The sequence below is a fragment of the Macaca fascicularis genome, chromosome 14 (assembly GCF_037993035.2).
Source record: "Macaca fascicularis isolate 582-1 chromosome 14, T2T-MFA8v1.1".
Classification (NCBI taxonomy): domain Eukaryota; kingdom Metazoa; phylum Chordata; class Mammalia; order Primates; family Cercopithecidae; genus Macaca; species Macaca fascicularis.
Genome location: NC_088388.1, coordinates 121,909,123 through 121,928,622, shown reverse-complemented (window position 1 = coordinate 121,928,622; position 19,500 = coordinate 121,909,123). Strand labels below are relative to the sequence as shown.

The 19,500-nt window shown below is 45.2% G+C and overlaps 1 protein-coding gene and 1 pseudogene across 3 annotated transcripts in view; both read left to right on the top strand.

Annotated features, from left to right (window-relative positions):
* Positions 1 to 19,500, top strand: part of CLMP (CXADR like cell adhesion molecule) — a 121,762-nt gene that overhangs the window by 46,547 nt on the left and 55,715 nt on the right. The window lies entirely within an intron of this gene.
* LOC135967187 (FUN14 domain-containing protein 1 pseudogene) lies at positions 11,462 to 12,176 on the top strand (annotated as a pseudogene).

The window sequence follows — 19,500 nt, the reverse complement described above, 5'->3', positions numbered from 1 at the left end:
GTGTCTGATGCGCATAGCATTTAAAACATGCCAGGTACTATGCTATGTGCCCTACACATGTTAACTTACTTAATTCTCACCACTAACTCATGACGTTGTGTACTATTAACATCCCTATTTTATAGATGGGGATGTTCAGGTATGGAAAGATCAAGTAACTCGCATCCAGTTAAGCTGCAGAACCAAGATGTGAATTTACACAGTCTGGCTCCAAAGTTAGTGTCTAAACCATGCATGGTGGCTCATGCCCCTATCATTCCAGCACTTTGGGAGGCCAAGGTGGGAGGGTCTCTTGAGGTCAGCAGTTCGAGGCTGCAGTGAGCCATGATCACATCACTGATCCAGCCTGGGCAACAGAACAAGACCCTGTCTCAAAAAAAAAAAAAAAAAAAAGTCAGTGTCTTTAACCACTAAGGCAAGTTTTATTACCTCCTCCATTCATTTCTTCAACAACTGTTTCCTGGCTGGGCGCGGTGGCTCAAGCCTGTAATCCCAGTACTTTGGGAGGCCGAGGCGGGTGGATCACGAAGTCAGGAGATCGAGACCATCCTGGCTAACATGGTGAAACCCCGTCTCTACTAAAAATACAAAAAACTAGCCGGGCATGGTGGCGGGCGCCTGTAGTCCCAGCTACTCAGAGGCTGAGGCAGGAGAATGGCGTAAACCCGGGAGGCGGAGCTTGCAGTGAGCCGAGATCGCGCCACTGCACTCCAGCCTGGGTGACACAGCGAGACTCCGTCTCAAAAAAAAACAAAAAAAAACAAAAAAAACCCAACTGTTTCCTGAGTGCCTACTCTGTACCCAGCACTGCATAAGATGCTGAAGATGCAGTCAAGGACATGGTCCTGACCCTCCAGGCACTGACATTCTAGTGGGAGAGGCATCACAATACACAGTGCTGGGTTGCAGGCGTGCTATGGGAATCCAGAGAAGGGGCAGTCGAGAAAGGCTCACTGCTGGGCATAGTGGCTCATACCTGTAATCCTAGCACTTTGGGAGACTGAGGCAGGAGGATCACTTGAGCCCAGGCGTTCAAGACCAGTCTGGGCAACACAGTGAGACCCCATCTGTAAAGAAAAAACTATGTGAGGTTGGAGAGCCAAGCAAAGTCATATTTCCAAGGGTCTTTCTATCATACTAAATTTGAAGTTGAACTTGAAAAAAATGGCATTTTTAGAAACCATAGTGAATGCACTGGAAAATATAAAACTGAACGCAAAGGGTCCATTTTACACAAAGATGTGAGAGTTTGCATTAAGCGGGTTAACAGGGATAGAGAAAGGTCAGAGTCAAAGGTATTCAGGAGCTCGAATATATAGAACCAGGGCTGGCTGAATGTAAAGCAAAGGAAGAGCGAGGAATCAAACATGACTCGCTGGTTCTTGCTAAGTAGGGAGTAGCCCTGTTCAGTCCGATAAGTGATACAGGAGGCACAGCCCCGAATTTGAGGCGCTTGTGAGACCTCCAAGGGAAGCCACCTTGTCTGGTTATACTAGTCTTTGGGGAGGAGGTTTGGTGGTAAATTTGGAAGTTATTAGCGTCTAGGTGTGCACAGGCCTAGGGGTGACAGTGACACCAGGGTAACTGGGGAGGAGAGATGAAAGAGAGCTGAAGTCAGAAGCAGTGTTCACAACACATGGAAGAAGAACCAATGGCAGGGAGCAGGAAGAAGGAAATCCTAGAGAAGAGGGTGTCATGCAGGCTAAGGCCAGAATTTTAAGAATGAGGATGTGTCACAGAGCTGACAGTGGGCCGACCTCTACTTGTAGGTGGGTCTGCACGTCTAACCCTCCACCAAGACTGTGATCGAAGAGCAGAACTGTGTCTGATGCATCTGTTTTCCCAAAACAGCAGGTGCTTAATGTGTAAGGAATAAGGAAATAATAAGAGCCAATATTTATTGAGTGTGTACATGCGCCAAGCACTAGACATTTTGAATGGATAATCTCATTCAGTTCGCACAAGCATGCTATTAGGTACATGCTTTTTTAATATATATATATATACACACACACACACGCACATATGTGTATATATATAAGTATATGTGCGTGTATATATATGTATATATTGTGTGTATATGTGTGTGTGTGTGTATATATATACATATATATATAGACTCCCAAAGTACTGGGATTACAGACGTGAGCCACCGCATTCAGTCCTGATATCTGATTTTTACCAGGGAAAAAATCCTTTGAATGGTTGATCTGACGGAAATTTCAGCATCACTATTAGAACTGAGAAGAAAAGATGCTGGGAGGTGTGCCCAAAAGCCTCAAGATGTAAATTCACGTCTTGATTCTGCAGCTTACCTAGATGCAAGTTACTTGATCTTTCCATACCTGAACATCTCCATCTATAAAATAGGGATGTTAATAGCAGTCATGGTGCACACAGCTGGCCTTGCTCTACCCTGAGCCCCTATGCAGCGTTAATGAGCAGCTGGGAGCTACCTGCAGAGGCCCAGACCTGCCTGCTGGTGTTACGGGCCTTCCCCTCCAGCGAGGGCTACAGGTGGGAGCTGAAGAGCAGGAGGAGATATGTAAAGTAGCAGACAGTGCTAAGGTAGTAGGCGCTGATTTCCTAGTGCACTTACCAAGCTCACTAAGGCAGGGAAGTGCAGGACTGTTCTGCCTTCCACAGTGAGGAGCACAGCTCAGTCAGCACATTAAAACCAGCCGCAAGGCTGGGCACAGTGGCTCACGCCTGTAATCCCAGCACTTTGGGAGTCCAAGGCCGGCGGATCACTTGAGGTCAGGAGCTTGAGACCAGCCTGGCCATCATGGCAAACTCCGTATCTACTAACAATACAAAAATTAGCCAGGCATGGTGGCAGGCGCCTGTAGTCCCAGCTACTCAGGAGGCTGAGGCAGGAGAATCGCTTGAATCCGGGGGGCGGAGGTTGCAGTGAGCCCAGATGGCGCCACTGCACTCCAGCTTGGGCAACAGGGCAAGACTCTGTCTCAAAAAAACAAAAAACAAAAAAACAGCCACAGAGCTGAACCCGCTCATGGAGCGCACGCTGACAAAGTCTGTGACGTGCAAGTAAAAGGAGCGTCCTCTTACTTCAGTTTCTGGTGACCCAGAACTAGACCTTGGGCAGTAGTTCTCAACCTGTGAGTCACAGAGGTTGGCAGGAAACAGATGAGAGCACAAAGTTAACCCTTTAATAGCACTCTAGAGCAATGCAGTCCAATAGAAAATATAGAAATAGAAATAGAATGTGAGCCCCCATGGAATTTAAAATTTTCTAGTAGTCATATCAAAAAGAGCAAAGAGAAACAGGGGAAATTAATTTTAATCTATTTTCATTTAACCCTAAATATACAAAATATTATTTCAACATATAATCAATGGAAAAATTACTAACAAGATTTTTTACACTCTTTTTATTATACTAAGTCTTTAAAATCTGGTGGGTGTTTCACATTCACCATGCATTTCAATTCCAGTTAGCCACATTTCAATGGCTCCATTGCCGCATGTAGTGGCTGGTGCAGCACTAGAGCCTGCTGTACCAGGCTCTGTAAGTCTGAGAAGCCGGGACAGCAGGAAAGTCAGGCCCCTGACACACAATCAGCCAGTGAAATCTGAGGAATGGGGTCGAAAGGGATCCACCGGCTGGTACCTGAGGTCCACATACAATCAACTCATAAATCTCCAAGACAGAAGATATCGCTGCACTTCAAAAACTCTGTCTACTGCTTTATATGACTTTTTTTCTGTCACAATGCTCACCTTCATGTCCATTTAACTTCAGTTTACCAAAAAATATCATTATCCCCGCTGGGTGTGGCAGCTCATGCCTGTAATCCCAGCACTTTGGGAGGCTGAGGCGGGAGGATCACCTGAGGTCGGGAGTTCGAGACCAGCCTGACCAACATGGAGAAACCTCGTGTCTACTAAAAATACAACATTAGCTGGGCGTGGTGGCACATGCCTGTAATGCCAGTTACTCAGGAGGCTGAGACAGGAGAATCACTTGAACCCGGGAGGTGGAGGTTGTGGTGAACCAAGATTACACCATTGCACTCCAGCCTGAGCAACGAGAGCGAAAGTTCGTCTCAAAAAAGTATATATATCATATCCCCAAATATTTATTGAGAGTACAGGATGCCTGCACTGTGCTAGATATTGGATCCAGTAATGTCCTCTGCATCTACAATGCATTGCAGATTACAAAGCCCTCAACACAAACCAAAGAAGTGGGTGTATCAATTATCTATTACTATGTAACAAATGGCTACAAATTCAGCAGCTTAAAACAACACACACTTACTACTTCATCATCTCTGTGGGTTAGGAGTCCAGCTATGGCACGGCAGAGTCCTCTGCTTAGAATCTCACAAGGCTGCCCGGCTCAGCGGCTCACACCTATAATCCTAGCACTTTGGGAGCCTGAGGCAGATGGATCACTTGAGGCCAAGAGTTTGAGACCAACCTGTCCAACATGGTGAAACCCCATCTCTACTAAAAATACAAAACTTAGCCGGGAGTGGTGATGCACACCTGTAGTCCCTGCTATTCAGGAGGCTGAGGTAGGAGGATTGCTTGGACCTGGGAGGTAGGGGTTGCAGTGAGCCGAGATTGCACCACTGTACTCCAGCCTGAGCAACAGAGTGAGACTCTGTCTTAAAAAAAAAAAAAAAAAAAAAAAAAAAACTCACAAGACTGTAGTCAAGGTGTTGGCAAGGGCTGGGTCCTCATCTGGAGGCTTAGCTGGGGCTTGCCATTGAAATGCAAGTTGTTGAAGCTGTTGAAATGTGAGCCTAAGGTCAGGGTGGCTTGATCTGTGAGGATGTGAGGACGTACTTCCACCCTCACCACTCACATGATTGTTAGCAGTATTGAGTTCTTTGTGGCTGTAGGACAGAGTCAGCTCTCTGCTGGATTTTGATCAGAGGCCACGCACTGTTCCCTGTGTCATGGCCCTCTCCATAGGCAGTTCACATGGCAGCTAACTTCTTCAAGGCTGGCAGTGCTTCTAATTCCAGTCTGCTGCAAGGTTGTTTTATACAATTTAACATAATCATGGAATTGACAGTCCACCACCTTGGCCATATTCTATTGGTTGAAAGCAAGTCACAGGTCTACCCCATTCTCAAGGGCCTGTGACTACACAAAGGCATGAACACCAGGAGTTGGGGATCATGCGAGCCACCTTAGGGTATGTGCACAGTGGTATTATCCCAATAAATAACATAGGTAAGCAATGAGGGTTGGGGACAATGATTGGCAACAGTCACTCAGCTTGTAGGGGAAAAATTCATGACTAAGGTCCATGGGTGCTGATTCCATGGCCAATGTCCCTTCTAACACAGACAGTGAAACGTGGCTCCTGCCCTCAGGCAGCTGGCTAAATAATTAGGGATGGGGGCTAGAAATGAGCTTACCCAGAACTCTGCAGTGTCCCCACACATGTGAGAGGCTTGGCCCAGGGAATAGGTTGTAAGGAACCTCCACTGGGTTCTTGAACTGTCCCTCCCTGTACATAGGCGGAAATATCAGAGATGAGACATGGGACTTTGGCCTGGTAAGAAGAAATCATGGTCTCATGTCTAGGAGTAGGACTGCCTATTTTAAGAAATCTCATCCAGCCAAGAACCTCATCCATAACTGTTCCGAGGAGATTTTGCACTGTAACTCCTAAATTCCCCCTTCTCCCACTTAGGGCTTGACTGTAGGATGCTAAGGTCAAAGCTACTTACTATAGGTTTCCCACCTTCTCTGCCAGGCACTGTGGATACCGCCCTGATCTTAGGCTCACATTTCAACAGCTTCAACAACTTACATTTCAACAACTTGCATTTCAATGACAAGCCCCTAGTGGTATATCTGAAATCAGTACCTGGACAATCGGATCTCCTAATGCCTCTGCTACCCCATCCCCAACAGGTAGAATTAAGGTCAAACTTGAAGAATTTTGGCTAGATCAGCCAGGCGCAGTGACTTACACCTGTAATCCCAGGACTTTGGTAGACCGAGGCAGGAACTGCTTGAGCTCAGAAGTTTGAAACCAACCTGGGCAACATGGTGAAACCCCATTTCTACAAAAAGTACAAAAATTAGCCAGGCGTAGTGGCACGCACCTGTATTCCCAGCTACTCAGGAGGCTGAGACAGGAGGATCGCTTGACCCTGGGAGGTCGAGGGTCCAGTGGGCTGTGCTTACACCACTGTACTCCAGCCTGGGGGACAAATGCAAGACAATATAAGCCACTTCTTAAACATCATTAAAAATAATAAATTAATTAAGTTTATATGGTTAAGTAAAAAGTTACTATATACACTAAACACCTTAGCATTTCACGGATAGAACAGCCCATTCAGAACTAGAATCAGATAACTCGATTTGGGCTTTAGAAAGAGACCTAGGTTTAGCGCCGTGGTTCTCAGGTGGGGGCAATTTTGTTTCCCAGGAAACATTTGGCAATATCTGAAAACATTTTTGATTGTCACAACACAAGGAAGGAGGAAGGGTTGTGTTAGTCTATTTTGCATTGCTATAAAGGAATGTCTCAGACTGGATAATGTATAAAGAAAAGAGGTTGATTGGCTCACCGCTCTGCGGGCTGTACATGAAGCATAATGCTAGGCACCTGCTTCTAATGCGAGCCTCGGGAAGCTTGCAATCATGGTGGAAGGCAAAGGGGGAGCCCACATATCACATGGCAAGAGAGGGAGCAAGAGGTGAGGGATGCCAGGCTCCTTTAAGCAACCCACTCTCATGTTAATTAATGGATGATCCAGAAGTCACTACCATGGCGGGGCGGGGGGGGGGCACCAAGCTATTCATGAGGGATCTACGCCCAAGACCCAAACACCTCCCACTAGCCCACCTCCAACATTGGAGGTCATATTTCAACATGAGATTTGGAGAGGACAAAACATCTACATCATATCGGGGGTATGGAGAGGTGCAACTAGCATGTAGGGAATAGAGGCCACTGTACAGTGGATGCTGCCATACATCCCACAATGCACGGAACGCTCCCACAGCAAGGCATTACCTGGCCAGAAAAGTCAGTAGTGCTGAGGTTGAGGATCCCTGGCCTAGAGTTGGCTGAGAGGAAGAGAGGAAAGCTTTGGGCAAAGGTTATGTGTGGGAATGTGAGGCTTGAGGGGTAGAGGGGAGGTATAAGATGGAGGCAGGCGGAAGAACGATAGAAGCACGAGGCCACCACCCCACACTGTAATCCAGAGGAAGATTCCCTCCACCAACCAATGATACCTTATCTTCTGACTTACTGATCTCCATTAGAAACAAATATAAGAATCCCTTTTATATTTCACCTTTCATTCCTGCTCACCTTTTATTCCTACATGAAACAGGATCTCATAACCCTTCAGGGGTTTCTTCAAACTCTGACAAAATTACCTTCCACCCCTACTATACAACCAAAGGTATTTTAGGCTTAATTTGTCTCCTCCTCCTCCTAATAACCTAGTACTATTTTCACCTGACCTCCTGAGCGACCCAGATAACTACACTTTAGCCAACTCCCTCAACACCACATCCCACATTAAGCCAGAGTGGTACTTTCTGTTTGCCTATGCAATCTTACGATCCATCCCTAACAAACTAGGAGGCGTACTGGCCCTTGTATTCTCCATTCTCATTCTAGCAGTTATTCCTGTACTTCGCACGTCTAAACAACAAACCATAATATTCCGACCATTGAGTCAGTGCCTGTCCTGAATCTTAATGGCCGAACTATTTACACTCACATGAATTGGGGGACAGCCAATTGAATACCCTTTGATCGCCTTATCGCCATTGGACAGATAGCATCTATTATGTACTTCTCTACCATCCATTTTATTTTATTTTATTTTATTTTGAGACAGTGTCTTGCTCTGCTGCCCAGGCTGGAGTGCCATAATGCAATCTCGGCTCACTGCAACCTCCACCTGCCAGGTTCAAACAATTCTTCTGCCTCAGTCTCCTGAGTAGCTGGAACTACAGGTGTGCGCCACCATGCCCGGCTAATTTTAGTAGAGACGAGGTTTCACCATGCTGGCCAGGCTGGTCTCGAACTCCTGACCTTGTGATCCACCTGCTTCAGCCTCCCAAAGTGCTGGGATTACAAGCGTGAGCCACAGCGCTCAGCCCTTCTACCATCCATTTTAGAATCTTAAAATGTTACCACCGAAGCTTAGAGATCCAGCCCAACTCCTCTGCATTGCAGATGTGGAAACTGAGCCCTAAAGAGACAGAACTGAGTGCTCAAGGCCACACAGGTTTCTAAATAGCAGAACCAGCTGCAGAACCCAGGCTCCTAACTCACTGGCCAGTCCTATTTCTTCTGTTTTATTTTTGACATCTAACAGTCCAATAACTTTTTGAACATCTCTCATACAAACCTCTGAGCTGCAGAATAGTTTTCAACTCAGTAGGAACCTCCTGAGATTCCTATTGAGTTGAAAACTATTCTGCAGCTCAGAGGTTTGTAAAACTTTTCTGCAAAGGACCAGAGAGTAAATATTTTAGGCTTTATAAGCCAGAGGATTTCAGTCACAAATACTCAACGCTGCTGCTGTAGTGTGAAAGCCGCCATACACCATACATAAATGAATGGGTGTAGCTGTGTTCCAGCAGAATTTATTTATAGACGCGGAATTTAAATGTTATACAATGTATGTGTCAGAAAACGGTACCTTTTCTTTTAATTTTCTTTCACCCATTTAAAAATGTTAGAAGAAGGCCGGGCGTGGTGGCTCAGGCCTGTAATCCCAGTACTTTGGGAGGCCGAGACGAGCGGATCACGAGGTCAGGGAATCGAGACCATCCTGGCTAACACGGTGAAACCCCGTCTCTACTAAAAATGCAAAAAAATTAGCCGGGCGTGGTGGTGGGCGCCTGTAGTCCCAGCTTCTAGGGAGGCTGAGGCAGGGGAATGGCATGAACCCAGGAGGCGGAGCTTGCAGTGAGCCGAGATAGCGCCACTGCACTCCAGCCTGGGAGACAGAGCGAGACTCCATCTCAAAAATAAATAAATAAAATAAAATAAAATAAAAAAATTAAAATGTTAGAAGAGTCTGGGCGCAGTGGCTCACGCCTGTAATATCAAAACTTTGGGAGGCCATGGTGGGTGGATCACCTGAGGTCAAGAGTTTGAGACCAGCCTAGCCAACATAGTGAAAGCCCATCTCTACTAAAAATACAAAAAATTAGCCGGGTGTGGTTGTGCAAGCCTGTAATACCAGCTACCGAGGAGGCTGAGATAGGAAAATTACTTGAACTCAGGAGGCAGAGGTTGCAGTGAGCTGAGATCGTGCCATTGCGCTCCAGCTTGGGTGACAGAGCAAGACTTCATCTCAAATAAATAAATAAATAAGTAAGAATTATTCTTAGCTCCAGGCCACATCAAATGGTGGCAGGGTGGGGGACGGGGGGTGGAGGGCAGGTGGGAGCAGGGAGGATGTTACCAGATTTGGACTCTATCAAAATTGCTGATATGCTGCTATCAGAAAGTAGATCTCCAAAACCAGCAGGAAAAAATTTTTAAAACTCCAGAAAAGTGCAATAAATTGCAAACAATACATACCATAAATACTGTTGTTGCTAAATGTAAGATAAAGTTTCATATTTCTATATGTACACACACATACACATAAGCATGAGAGAAAGATCCAGAAGGATCTTCATAAAATTCGTAACAGGAATTACTTGGTGGGGGGGAGGAGGCTTGATGGGAATAGGTCAAGGAAGGCCTTGCAGTGTTTCCATGTGTTTTATAATGAGAACATATTTATGTCTTAGTCCTGTAACTTTTTAAAGTTTTAAATTTAAAAAGAATCCATGTGTACCTTATACTAGTTTAATGAATTTGCCTCACCCCTCACAAATAAACTTCATCCCTCCTTGCTGCCTCATCCGAGGGAATCAGGGACAGAGCTGGAGAAGCCCAGGACAGAGCTTCAGCCCCTGCTTAGCAAGCTACCGGGAGGCAGCCCCGGGCCCTGGGGATTTCTGATCATTTTATGGTTTGGGAGAGGGAGGGAAGAAATGCTCTTTCATCAAATTAAAAAAATAAAATAAAATTACTACTCTTTCTGCTGGGATACTGATGGTCTAGGGCTCTTAGAGGATCTGACTTTGGAAACCCCAAGAACAAAGGAGACCTAAAAAGCAGCCGCAGCCAGTCCCCTGGTGTCTGGGTCGCTGCTCTTGAAACCTCCAGCACATGTGGTTTCAATCACCGAGCCTGGCGCCTTCCGCCACTCAGAAGCCCAGCAGCTTCGGGGCGCCCAACTGACTTCTTTGTTTGCGAGGAGCTGGGCCCAGCCAGGGTGGCCGCCTTCGCCTTCGAGAGAGGTTTTAGGCTCAGCCTTCCCCTTTCTATAAAATTCCGGAAATCTCAGGGCAGCCCCAGGCGACAGGCTGCAGGCAGCCTGCAGCCTGCTTGGGGGAGTTCTTATCTCCGGGGACAGCCTAACCCTGAGACCTCTTGGCCAGTGCCGTCCAAAGCAAACAGCAAGCAGATGGTCCAAGCTCGGCCTCTGGTGAAACTGTTTATTCTTAGGAGATGGCCATCTCCCCTCTGGGACCCTGCTGGCTCCACCAGCCTTTGCTCCTCTTTCCCTTCCGCATCTCCCCCTTTCTCTTTCTAAATGGGAGTCCTCTGAATTTGATACCACTTTTGAGCTTTAAGAAAGGTCTACCCCGTCTCTACTAAAAATACCAAAAAAATTAGCCGGCCGTGGCGGCGGGCGCCTGTAGTCCCAGCTACTCTGGAGGCTGAGGCAGGAGAATGGCGTGAACTCGGAGGCGGAGCTTGCAGTGAGCTGAGATTGCGCCACTGCACTCTGGCCTGGGCCACAGAGCGAGACTCTGTCTCAAAAAAAAAAAAAAAGAAAAAGAAAGAAAGAGAAAGATCTGCAAGGAAAAGTCAGCATTCCTTCCATTGTGGAAGTTAATTTGGTTTCCTAGAGGAGAAGGGTTGAATGGAAACATATGGGGCTAGAGAAACTGGACATGGGAGGTTTACATTCCCAGTTTGGAATGAGGACAAACCTTGTTTGCCTATGTTGGCCGCCTGTCACATCTAAAACCAAATGCCATTAGCCAGCCCCATAAGTAAGATTCCATTTATGGTAAGTTATTAAAGTTATACTTTCAGAAAGTTAAAGGTGACAGGGCGTCGTGGCTCACACCTGCAATCTCAGCACTTGGGAGGCCGAGGCAGGCGGATTCTGTGAGCTCAGGAGTTCGAGACCAACCTGGCCAACATGGTAAAACCCCCGTCTCTACTGAAAATACAAAAACTAGCCAGGCCTGGTGGCATGTGCCTGTAGTCCCAGCTACTTGGGAGGTTGAGGCAGGAGAATCGCTTGAACCTGGGAGGCGGAGGTTACAGTGAGCCGAGATCGCGCCACTGCACCCCAGCCAGGGCGACAGAGCCAGACTCAGTCTCAAAAAAAAAAAAAAATTACTTGTAATATCCCAGGTTCCAGCCATGAAATATTACACTGGAGAGACCATAGACTTCCATCTTGGCCTAGAGCGGACCTTAAAGCGCCAGGGAGAGGAGGGCGGGGTGGGGGGAACCACCCCAGAATTGGCCCCCCGGCAGTATCATGGCGACCTGAACCCGGCTCCCCAAGAATATGAAAGTGATGATGACTCTTACGAAGTGCTGGATTTAACTGAGTATGCATGAAGACACCAGTGGTGGAATCCAGTGTTTGGCCACAGTTCGGGACCTATGGTGGAAAAATACTCAGTAGCTACCCAGATTGTAATGGGTGGCGTTCCTGGCTGATGTGCAGGATTTTTGTTCCACAAAGTTGGAAAACTTGCAGCAACTGCAGTAGGTGGTGGCTTTCTTCTCCGTCAGATTGCTAGTCATAGTGGCTACGTGCAGATTGACTGGAAGAGAGTTGAAAAAGCTGTAAACAAAGCAAAAAGGCAGATTAAGAAACGAGCGAACAAAGCAGCACCTGAAATCAACAATTTAATTGAAGAAGCAACAAATTTATCAAGCAGCACATTGTGATATCCGGTGGATTTGTGGGAGACTTTTTGCTCAGACTTGCATCTTAAGGACATGAATATTCTCACATAGTAGATTCAACTACGAGAAGAGAAGTGGCAGCAATAAGGAGTCTCTCAAAAGTACATGCTGCCAGAGTCTCTAGGGCAAGGAGAAACAACCAGCTGGAAAACACTGAATTCACAATTTAGCATTTTGCCATCTAAAGCTAGGCAAACTAGTATCTGCACCAGTAGTGTTCCTGAGCAAAACATGGCTTTCATCACTTTGTAAAAATTTGCATCTGTTTAGAAATTAGCCTATAAAATATCACCATTGTAGACAGAGAGAGAAAAGAAATACGTTGGATTTATTGCCTACTAAAATATTATTCTCTTTTTATGTAAATAAAATGTTCTTCATTGTGAAAAAAAAAAAAAAAAAGAAATACTACAGTGGAAATACAAACCTGCAGGCAATCATCTTACCTTAATCAACCCAATTCCTAGCCTGGACGCCTGAAATATCTATGACAGACACCTCATTCAGGACTTTGTTTTTTACTGTTCCCTCTTGGGACATTGTCAGTCCTTAGCTTTGGACATATATACATATACATATGGTATATAGGGTCTATAAATCAGAGTCCCTTTCCCCCACCTTTTTTTAACTTTTGAGAACAGCACAAACACTGCAAAGATATTTGACAATTTTCTCAGGTATTTTGTTGTTCTTTTTTTGGGGGGGTGAGGGACAGAGTCTTGTTCTATCACCCACGCTGGAGTGCAATGGCACGATCTCGGCTCACTGCAACCTCTGCCTCCCGGGTTCAAGCCACTCTCTTGCCTCAGCCTCCCAAGTAGCTGGGATTACAGAGGCCCACCACCACGCCCGGCTAATTTTTGTATTTTTAGTAGAGATGGGTTTTCACCATATTGGCCAAGCTGGTCTCAAACTCCTGACCTCAGGTGATCCACCCGCCTCAGCCTTCCAAAGTGCTGGGATTACAGGCATGAGCCACCACGCCCGGCCTATTTTGTTGTTCTTGAAGTAAATAAGGAAAAAAAATTTCAAAACCAGTAAATTTGTTTATTGCTGCTCTCGGATTTATGACAGCTGGTATCCATGAAGCAAAGTGCTCTCCTGACAGTGCGCTGGCACACTGACAAGCTCACATGCTAGAGAGCAATTTTTTTTTTTGAGACAGAGTCTTACTCTGTTGCGCAGGCTGGAGTACAGTGGCACAATCTCAGCTCACTGTAACCTCCACCTCCTGGGTTCAAGCGATTCTTGTGCCTCAGCCTCCTGAGTAGCTGGGACTACAGGCATACGCCACCTTGCTGGGCTACTTTTTTGTATTTTTAGTAGAAATAGGGTTTCACCATGTTGGTCAGGCTGGTCTTGAACTCCTGACCTCACGTGACCCCCCTCACCCCTGCCTCAGCATCCCAAAGTGCTGGGGTTACAAGTGTGAGCCACCGTGCTCAGCCTAGAGTGCAAATTTGAACATGAAATGCCCTTGCTTAAAAACCCCAATGGCTCCCCTTTGCCTAAGCGCCAGGGACAAATTTTAATCTTCTTAGTATGCTATTGTGAAAGAAAAAATTAACCATATACTTGTTAAAGATGGTAAGAAATACACTATTCAAGGGAAGTGTAGGAGAGAGAAAAAATCGTTTCCTTCTACCCTTTTTCATTATTTGCTGGGGCTTTGTAACAAAAGACAAATTAATAAGAGAAAAGCATACTTTTTTTTTTTTTAGACAGAGTCTCTCTCTGTCGCCCAGGCTGGAGTGCAGTGGTGAGATCTCGGCTCACTGCAACCTCCCCTTCCTAGGTTCCAGCAATTCTCATGCCTCAGCCTCCTGAATAGCTGGGATTACAGGTGTGCACCACCACGCCTGGTCAATTTTTGTATTTTTAATAGATACGGGGTTTCACCATGTTGCCAGGCTGGTCTTGAACTCCTGGCCTCAAGTGATCCACCCACCTTGGCCTCCCAAAGTGCTGGGATTACAGGCATGAGCCACTGCCTACAAATTTATTTAATATAGTCTTATGTGACATGAGAGCCTTCATAAGAAAATGAAGCCCCAGAAAATAGACATGTTTTTACTAGGTTTGATGAAGAGTAAAAAATCATGGGAAAAGGGTATGATCGAAGGGTAATAAGCTGGGGGAGACAGCAAGGCTCGCCACTCAGATTCCTCTCAGTGTTCCTGTCTTCACAGACAAGGACACTCCTTCCTCTGGGCATAGGGAATGGCCTCTCATATCAGGGGCTTATGACCTTCTTGCGGGGAAGGTTAGACAGTCCTTCCTGCACCTGCTCTTTCTCAAATTTCTTTGGCCTAAAATACTCAATATGCCAAGGTGTCATATTTTGGGGTAGGATGTTCTGAACCCCATCACAGTAGTGGCTACTATGATGGGGTTTTGTAGTATGGGCTAGAGATGGGGCTCAAATCCAGGGACAATAAGGAAAAGTGGAGATTTATAGCCAAGAAACAAGGTAGGGGAATCAATGGATGGAAAATCACTAGGAAGTAGGGTAACTCTTTGTTAAACTGACTTAACAAGATTTCTGCTGAAAGGAAGCCAGGGTAAGAAGATGTTGACGGTGGTCAGACCGAGAGGAGGATCCCACTAAACTCACTCAGTAGGATCCTTGATAAAACTGGAGTAAGCGGACCTAGACAGAGCCAAAGGTTGGGCCTAGTCAAAAGCAGGACCCAGAGGAGCCTGACTAGAGCCCGATCAAGGAGTCTGCGTTCATGCGAACTTCTGATTTCTCCATTACCCTTTTCCAGCCTCATTTCCAGTCATTAGAGCCTGTGGATTCTATACTGATGTCATTACAAACTTCCCATCTTTCCCTAACATATCTCCAGGTCATCCCAACAACTCTAGAATTCCATGGCGGACAGTTATAGTCTCAGAAGCCAGGCACAGTGGCACATCCCTATAATCCCGGCCTTTGGGAGGCTGAGGCAGGCGGATCGCTTGAGGTCAGTAGTTTGAGACCAGCCTGGCCAACATGGCGAAACCCTGCCTCTACCAAAAAATACAAAAATTAGCTGGGCATGGTGGTGCACGCCTACTTGCGAGGCTGAGGTGGGAGAATCGCTTGAGCCCAGGAGGTGGAGGCTGCAGTGAGCGGAGATCACACCACTGCCCTCCAGCCTGGGCCACAGAGTGAGACCCTGTCTCAAAAATAAAATAAAATAAAAATAAAAAACAGGGCCAGGCGCAGTGTCTCAGTAATCCCAGCACTTTGGGACGCCAAGGCGGGTGGATCACTTGAGGTCAGGATCCACCAACAGAGTGAAACCCCATCTCTGGCTAACAGAGTGAAACCCCGTCTCTACTAAAAATACAAAAATTAGCTGGGCGTGGTGGCAGGTGCCTGTAATCCAAGCTACTTAGAAGGCTGAGGCAGAAGAATCACTTGAACCCAGGAGGCCAAGGTTGCCGTGAGCCAAGATTGTACCACTGCACTCCAGCCTGGGCAACAGAGCAAGACTGTCTCAAAAATAAGATAAAATAAAATAAAATGAGAGAGATAAAAATAAGATAAAAAAGGAAAAAGTTATCACCTCAGAGCACAGAGGAATAGAAAACATTGGGGAAACTGTGATTTAGGAAACAGCCACATCTCCATGTGGACCTTCTGAATAGCTTTCCATATTTGACAGTTCCCCAAAGTAATCATTCCTTTGCTGAGTCCTTAATAGGGCAGCTGCCCACTCACCGGCCGTGTGCCCTGGCATGGGACTGAATCAGCCTGCAGGAAGATAGGAATCATATCTTTCTGCAATTTGCTAAAAAGAAAAAAAAATGCTATTTGTGGAGCAGAGGTTCTGCCTCAGCACTTGGTTCAGTTCTGCTCCTTCCTGAGAGGTTTCTTACACGTATGCACCCCCGCAAAGATTATTACTTTCCTTCACTTTTGTACTTCTTACTATAATAGCTAAGATAGATTTTATACAACGTGCTTTAAACAAGATTATATTTAATCCTTATGACAGCATGTGAAAAGGTACTATTATTATGCTCATTTTATAGATGATAAAAGTAGGTTTAGAAAAATTAAGGATCTTGGCCAGCTGCAGTGGCTCACGCCTATAATCCCAGCACTTTGGGAGGCTAAGGCGGGTGGATTGCCTGAGGTTAGGAGTTCGAAACCAGTCTGGCCAACATGGTGACACCACGTCTCTACTAAAAATACAAAAATTAGCCAGGCATGGTGGCGCATACCTGTAATCCCAGCTACTCGGGAGGATGAGCCAGGAGAATCACTCAAACCTGGGACATGGGGGTTTTAGTGAACCGAGATCACACCATTGCACTCCAGCCTGGGCAACAAGAGCGAAACTCCATTTCGAAAAAAAAGAAAAGAAAAAAGAAAGAAAGATAGATTAAGGGCAGAGTCAGGACTCGAATGTGACCCAAACCCACTCAAGTAACCATCCTCCACACTGTGTTTTGAAACCCAGTATTTAAGAGTTTGGAAAAGGTTAGTTTTGGGCTTATTTTTGCTTATTGTTCATTTGTTTGTTTTGTCTTGCTTCTAATCTTAAATACATAAAATTAAAGTAAGAACAGTTAGAAATTCCCTCCAAGAGTCAAAATATTTCTTTTTCAAAATATTCTTTCTGTATTTTTCTTTTTTTCTGTATTTTTTTCTAATCTTTGTGGTTACCATAAAATATTTCTCAATGGAACTGATGGAGCAAGAGAAATTTCTAGGCTCTTTATATTTGAGGGATGAGAAAAAGATCTAAAACAAAACAGTCATAGTATTTGGAAGGAAAGAAAAATGATCACCTAAGTACTATTTTGGAATGACAGATATTATTTTTGAAATCCAGCTGGACACAGTGGTTCACGCCTGTAATCCCAGCACTTTGAGAGCCCAAGGCGAGTGAATTACTTGAGGTCAGGAGTTCAAGACCAGCCTGGTCAACATGGTGAAACCCTGTCTCTACTAAAAATACAAAAATTAGCCAGGCATGGTGGTGCACACCTGTAATCCCAGCTGTTTGGGAGGCTGAGGCAGGAGAATCATTCAAACCTGGGAGGTGGAGGTTACAGTAAACTGAGATAGTGCCACCATGCTCCAGCCTAGGTGACAGAGTGAGACTCTGTCTCAAAAAAAAAAAAAAAGAAAGAAAGAAAGAAAGAAAAAAGAATTCCATTTGGGGAAGGAAAACAGAACTTACCACACTTTTCATGCTGTGTGTGAATATCATATACATGTATGCTATGATGGTGTTTAGAAGCAACTCTGAATGGAGTTTTTAGATTTGTGAACTATTTTCTGACTCCTGAACTACTTTTTTCCCCCAACCCTTTTCCACAGCTCACCCCTCACCCTCCCAGAATGCCTGCTGTCCATTCCCCGGCATGTGCAGGAGGCAGGAACTATGCATTTCCCAGTGGCTGCCTGCCAGGGAAGGTGGGCTTCTGTCCATCTGGGCGAGGGCATCATCAGCTTGTGTCAAAGGAAAGGTGATAAAAATTTTTCTTTTCCCTCCTGACTTGCTTAAACACCATCCAGACCATACCATTTTTCTTAATTTGCACTGGGTGGACAATAAATAATTTCTCTCCCTTTTTAATTTTGCCAAACCCTGCCCAGAAAGCAGGGCAAAGCCTTGGTGGCCCTGGGGCCATTTCCCAGCACCTCCCAGGGAGCTCTATCTACCAGACCACGGTAACTCTGAGTGAAAATGATGGGAAGTGATCTTCGTCCACAAAAGGGCCAGGTTTGAGGCCTCTCCGGGCAGTTACATCCCTTGGACTCCCCTGTACAGTTCCCAGAGTTTCAAATTTCTGAAAGATGAATACCATACAGTGTTCTCCAGCCCCAACACTAATTTTCTTTACCTCCTTTTCCCTTGAATATTTTTACTCTTTCTCACCATCTGCATTCTTATGAAGAGAGGTTTCCATTCAATCCTGCTTTAACATGCTGTTTTCTGAGTGTGGGCAGAGTCTTCTCTGTGGCTTAGTGGTTTTGAATGCTGAACAGAGCAGGAGACAAAATTTGATCCCTGGCTCTGTAACTTATATTTATTCTCTAGTATTTCAGGTCTGGAGCCTCCAGGAAAAAAAAAAAAAATGTGTTTTGATAAAAAGGAAGGAGTAGGTGGATTAGACGTGAAACACCATTTCTGAAAACAACAGGGTGTCAGAAGTCAGAAGACCTGGATTCTAGTCCCAACTTTGCATTAACTTGCATCAGTTGGCTTGTCACTTAGCTGCCTAATGTATAAGGTAAAGTGGTCAAATGAGAAGTGGTACTGAACTATATATATATGTGTGTGTGTGTATATATACTGAGATGGAGTTTCACTCTTATTGCCCAGGCTGGAGTGCAACGGTATGATCTCGGTTCACTGCAACCTCCGCCTCCTGGATTCAAGCACTTCTCCTGCCTCAGCCTCCAGAGTAGCTGGGATTACAGACACCCGCCACCACATCAAGCTAATTTTTTGTATTTTTGCTGGAGATGGGGTTTCACCATGTTGGCCAGGGTGGTCTCCAACCTGACCTCAGGTGATCCACCTGCCTCGACCTCCCAAAGTTCTGGGATTACAAGTATGAGCTACTGCTCTCCGCCCTGAACAATATTTAGAAGCACAAATTTTAAAGCAGACAGACCTTCAGTTCTAACACTGGCTATGCTAATTATTGGCTGTATTTCTGCAGAGAATGTTTTTGACTTCCCTAAGCCTCAGTTTCATTGTCTATACAATGGGAATAAAAATCATACCTATTCTATGGGGTTGTGTAAGGATTAAATAAGATAGTGTTCACAGAACTCTCAGCAAGTGTTCAATATAGGTAGCTATTTGTATAAAAGTTTCATAAAATTCTTCCCACCTCTATATATTTTAATATTCAATTTGAAAAAAAGGTCAAATTAGTTGTTTGACATATACTGATGATTAAACTTTTAATTATTTTTCACTTTTTTACTTGCAGTCTTTTTCTCTTTTTTTGAGATCATGGTCTCACCATGTTGCTCAGGCTAGAATGCAGTGACATGATCATAGCTCACTGCAGCCTCTACCTCCTGGGCTCAAGCGAAAATCTCACATCAGCCTCCCAAGTAGCTGAGACTACAGGCATGTGCCATCACATCTGGCTACTTTTTAATTTTTGGTAGAGGCAAGATCTTGCTATGTTGCTCAGGCTGGTCTCAAACTCCTGGGCTCAAGCAATCCTCCCACCTCGGGATTACAGGCCTGGGCCACCATGCCGGGATTACAGGCCTGAGCCACCATGCTGGCCTTATAGTCCTACTTTGTTTTCGTTTTTTTAAAGAAGTCCCCTTTCTTCCTGGTTGGCTGAGTTGTTTTTTTTTTTTTTTTTTTTTTTAAATCACGAATGGGTATTGAATTTGTTAGTCTTTTTCTTCATTCTCCATCTGCTGAAATTATACTGCTTTTCTCCTTTATCCTATAAATATGGGGAATTACAATGATTAATTGATTTTTTATTGTTAAACCAACCTT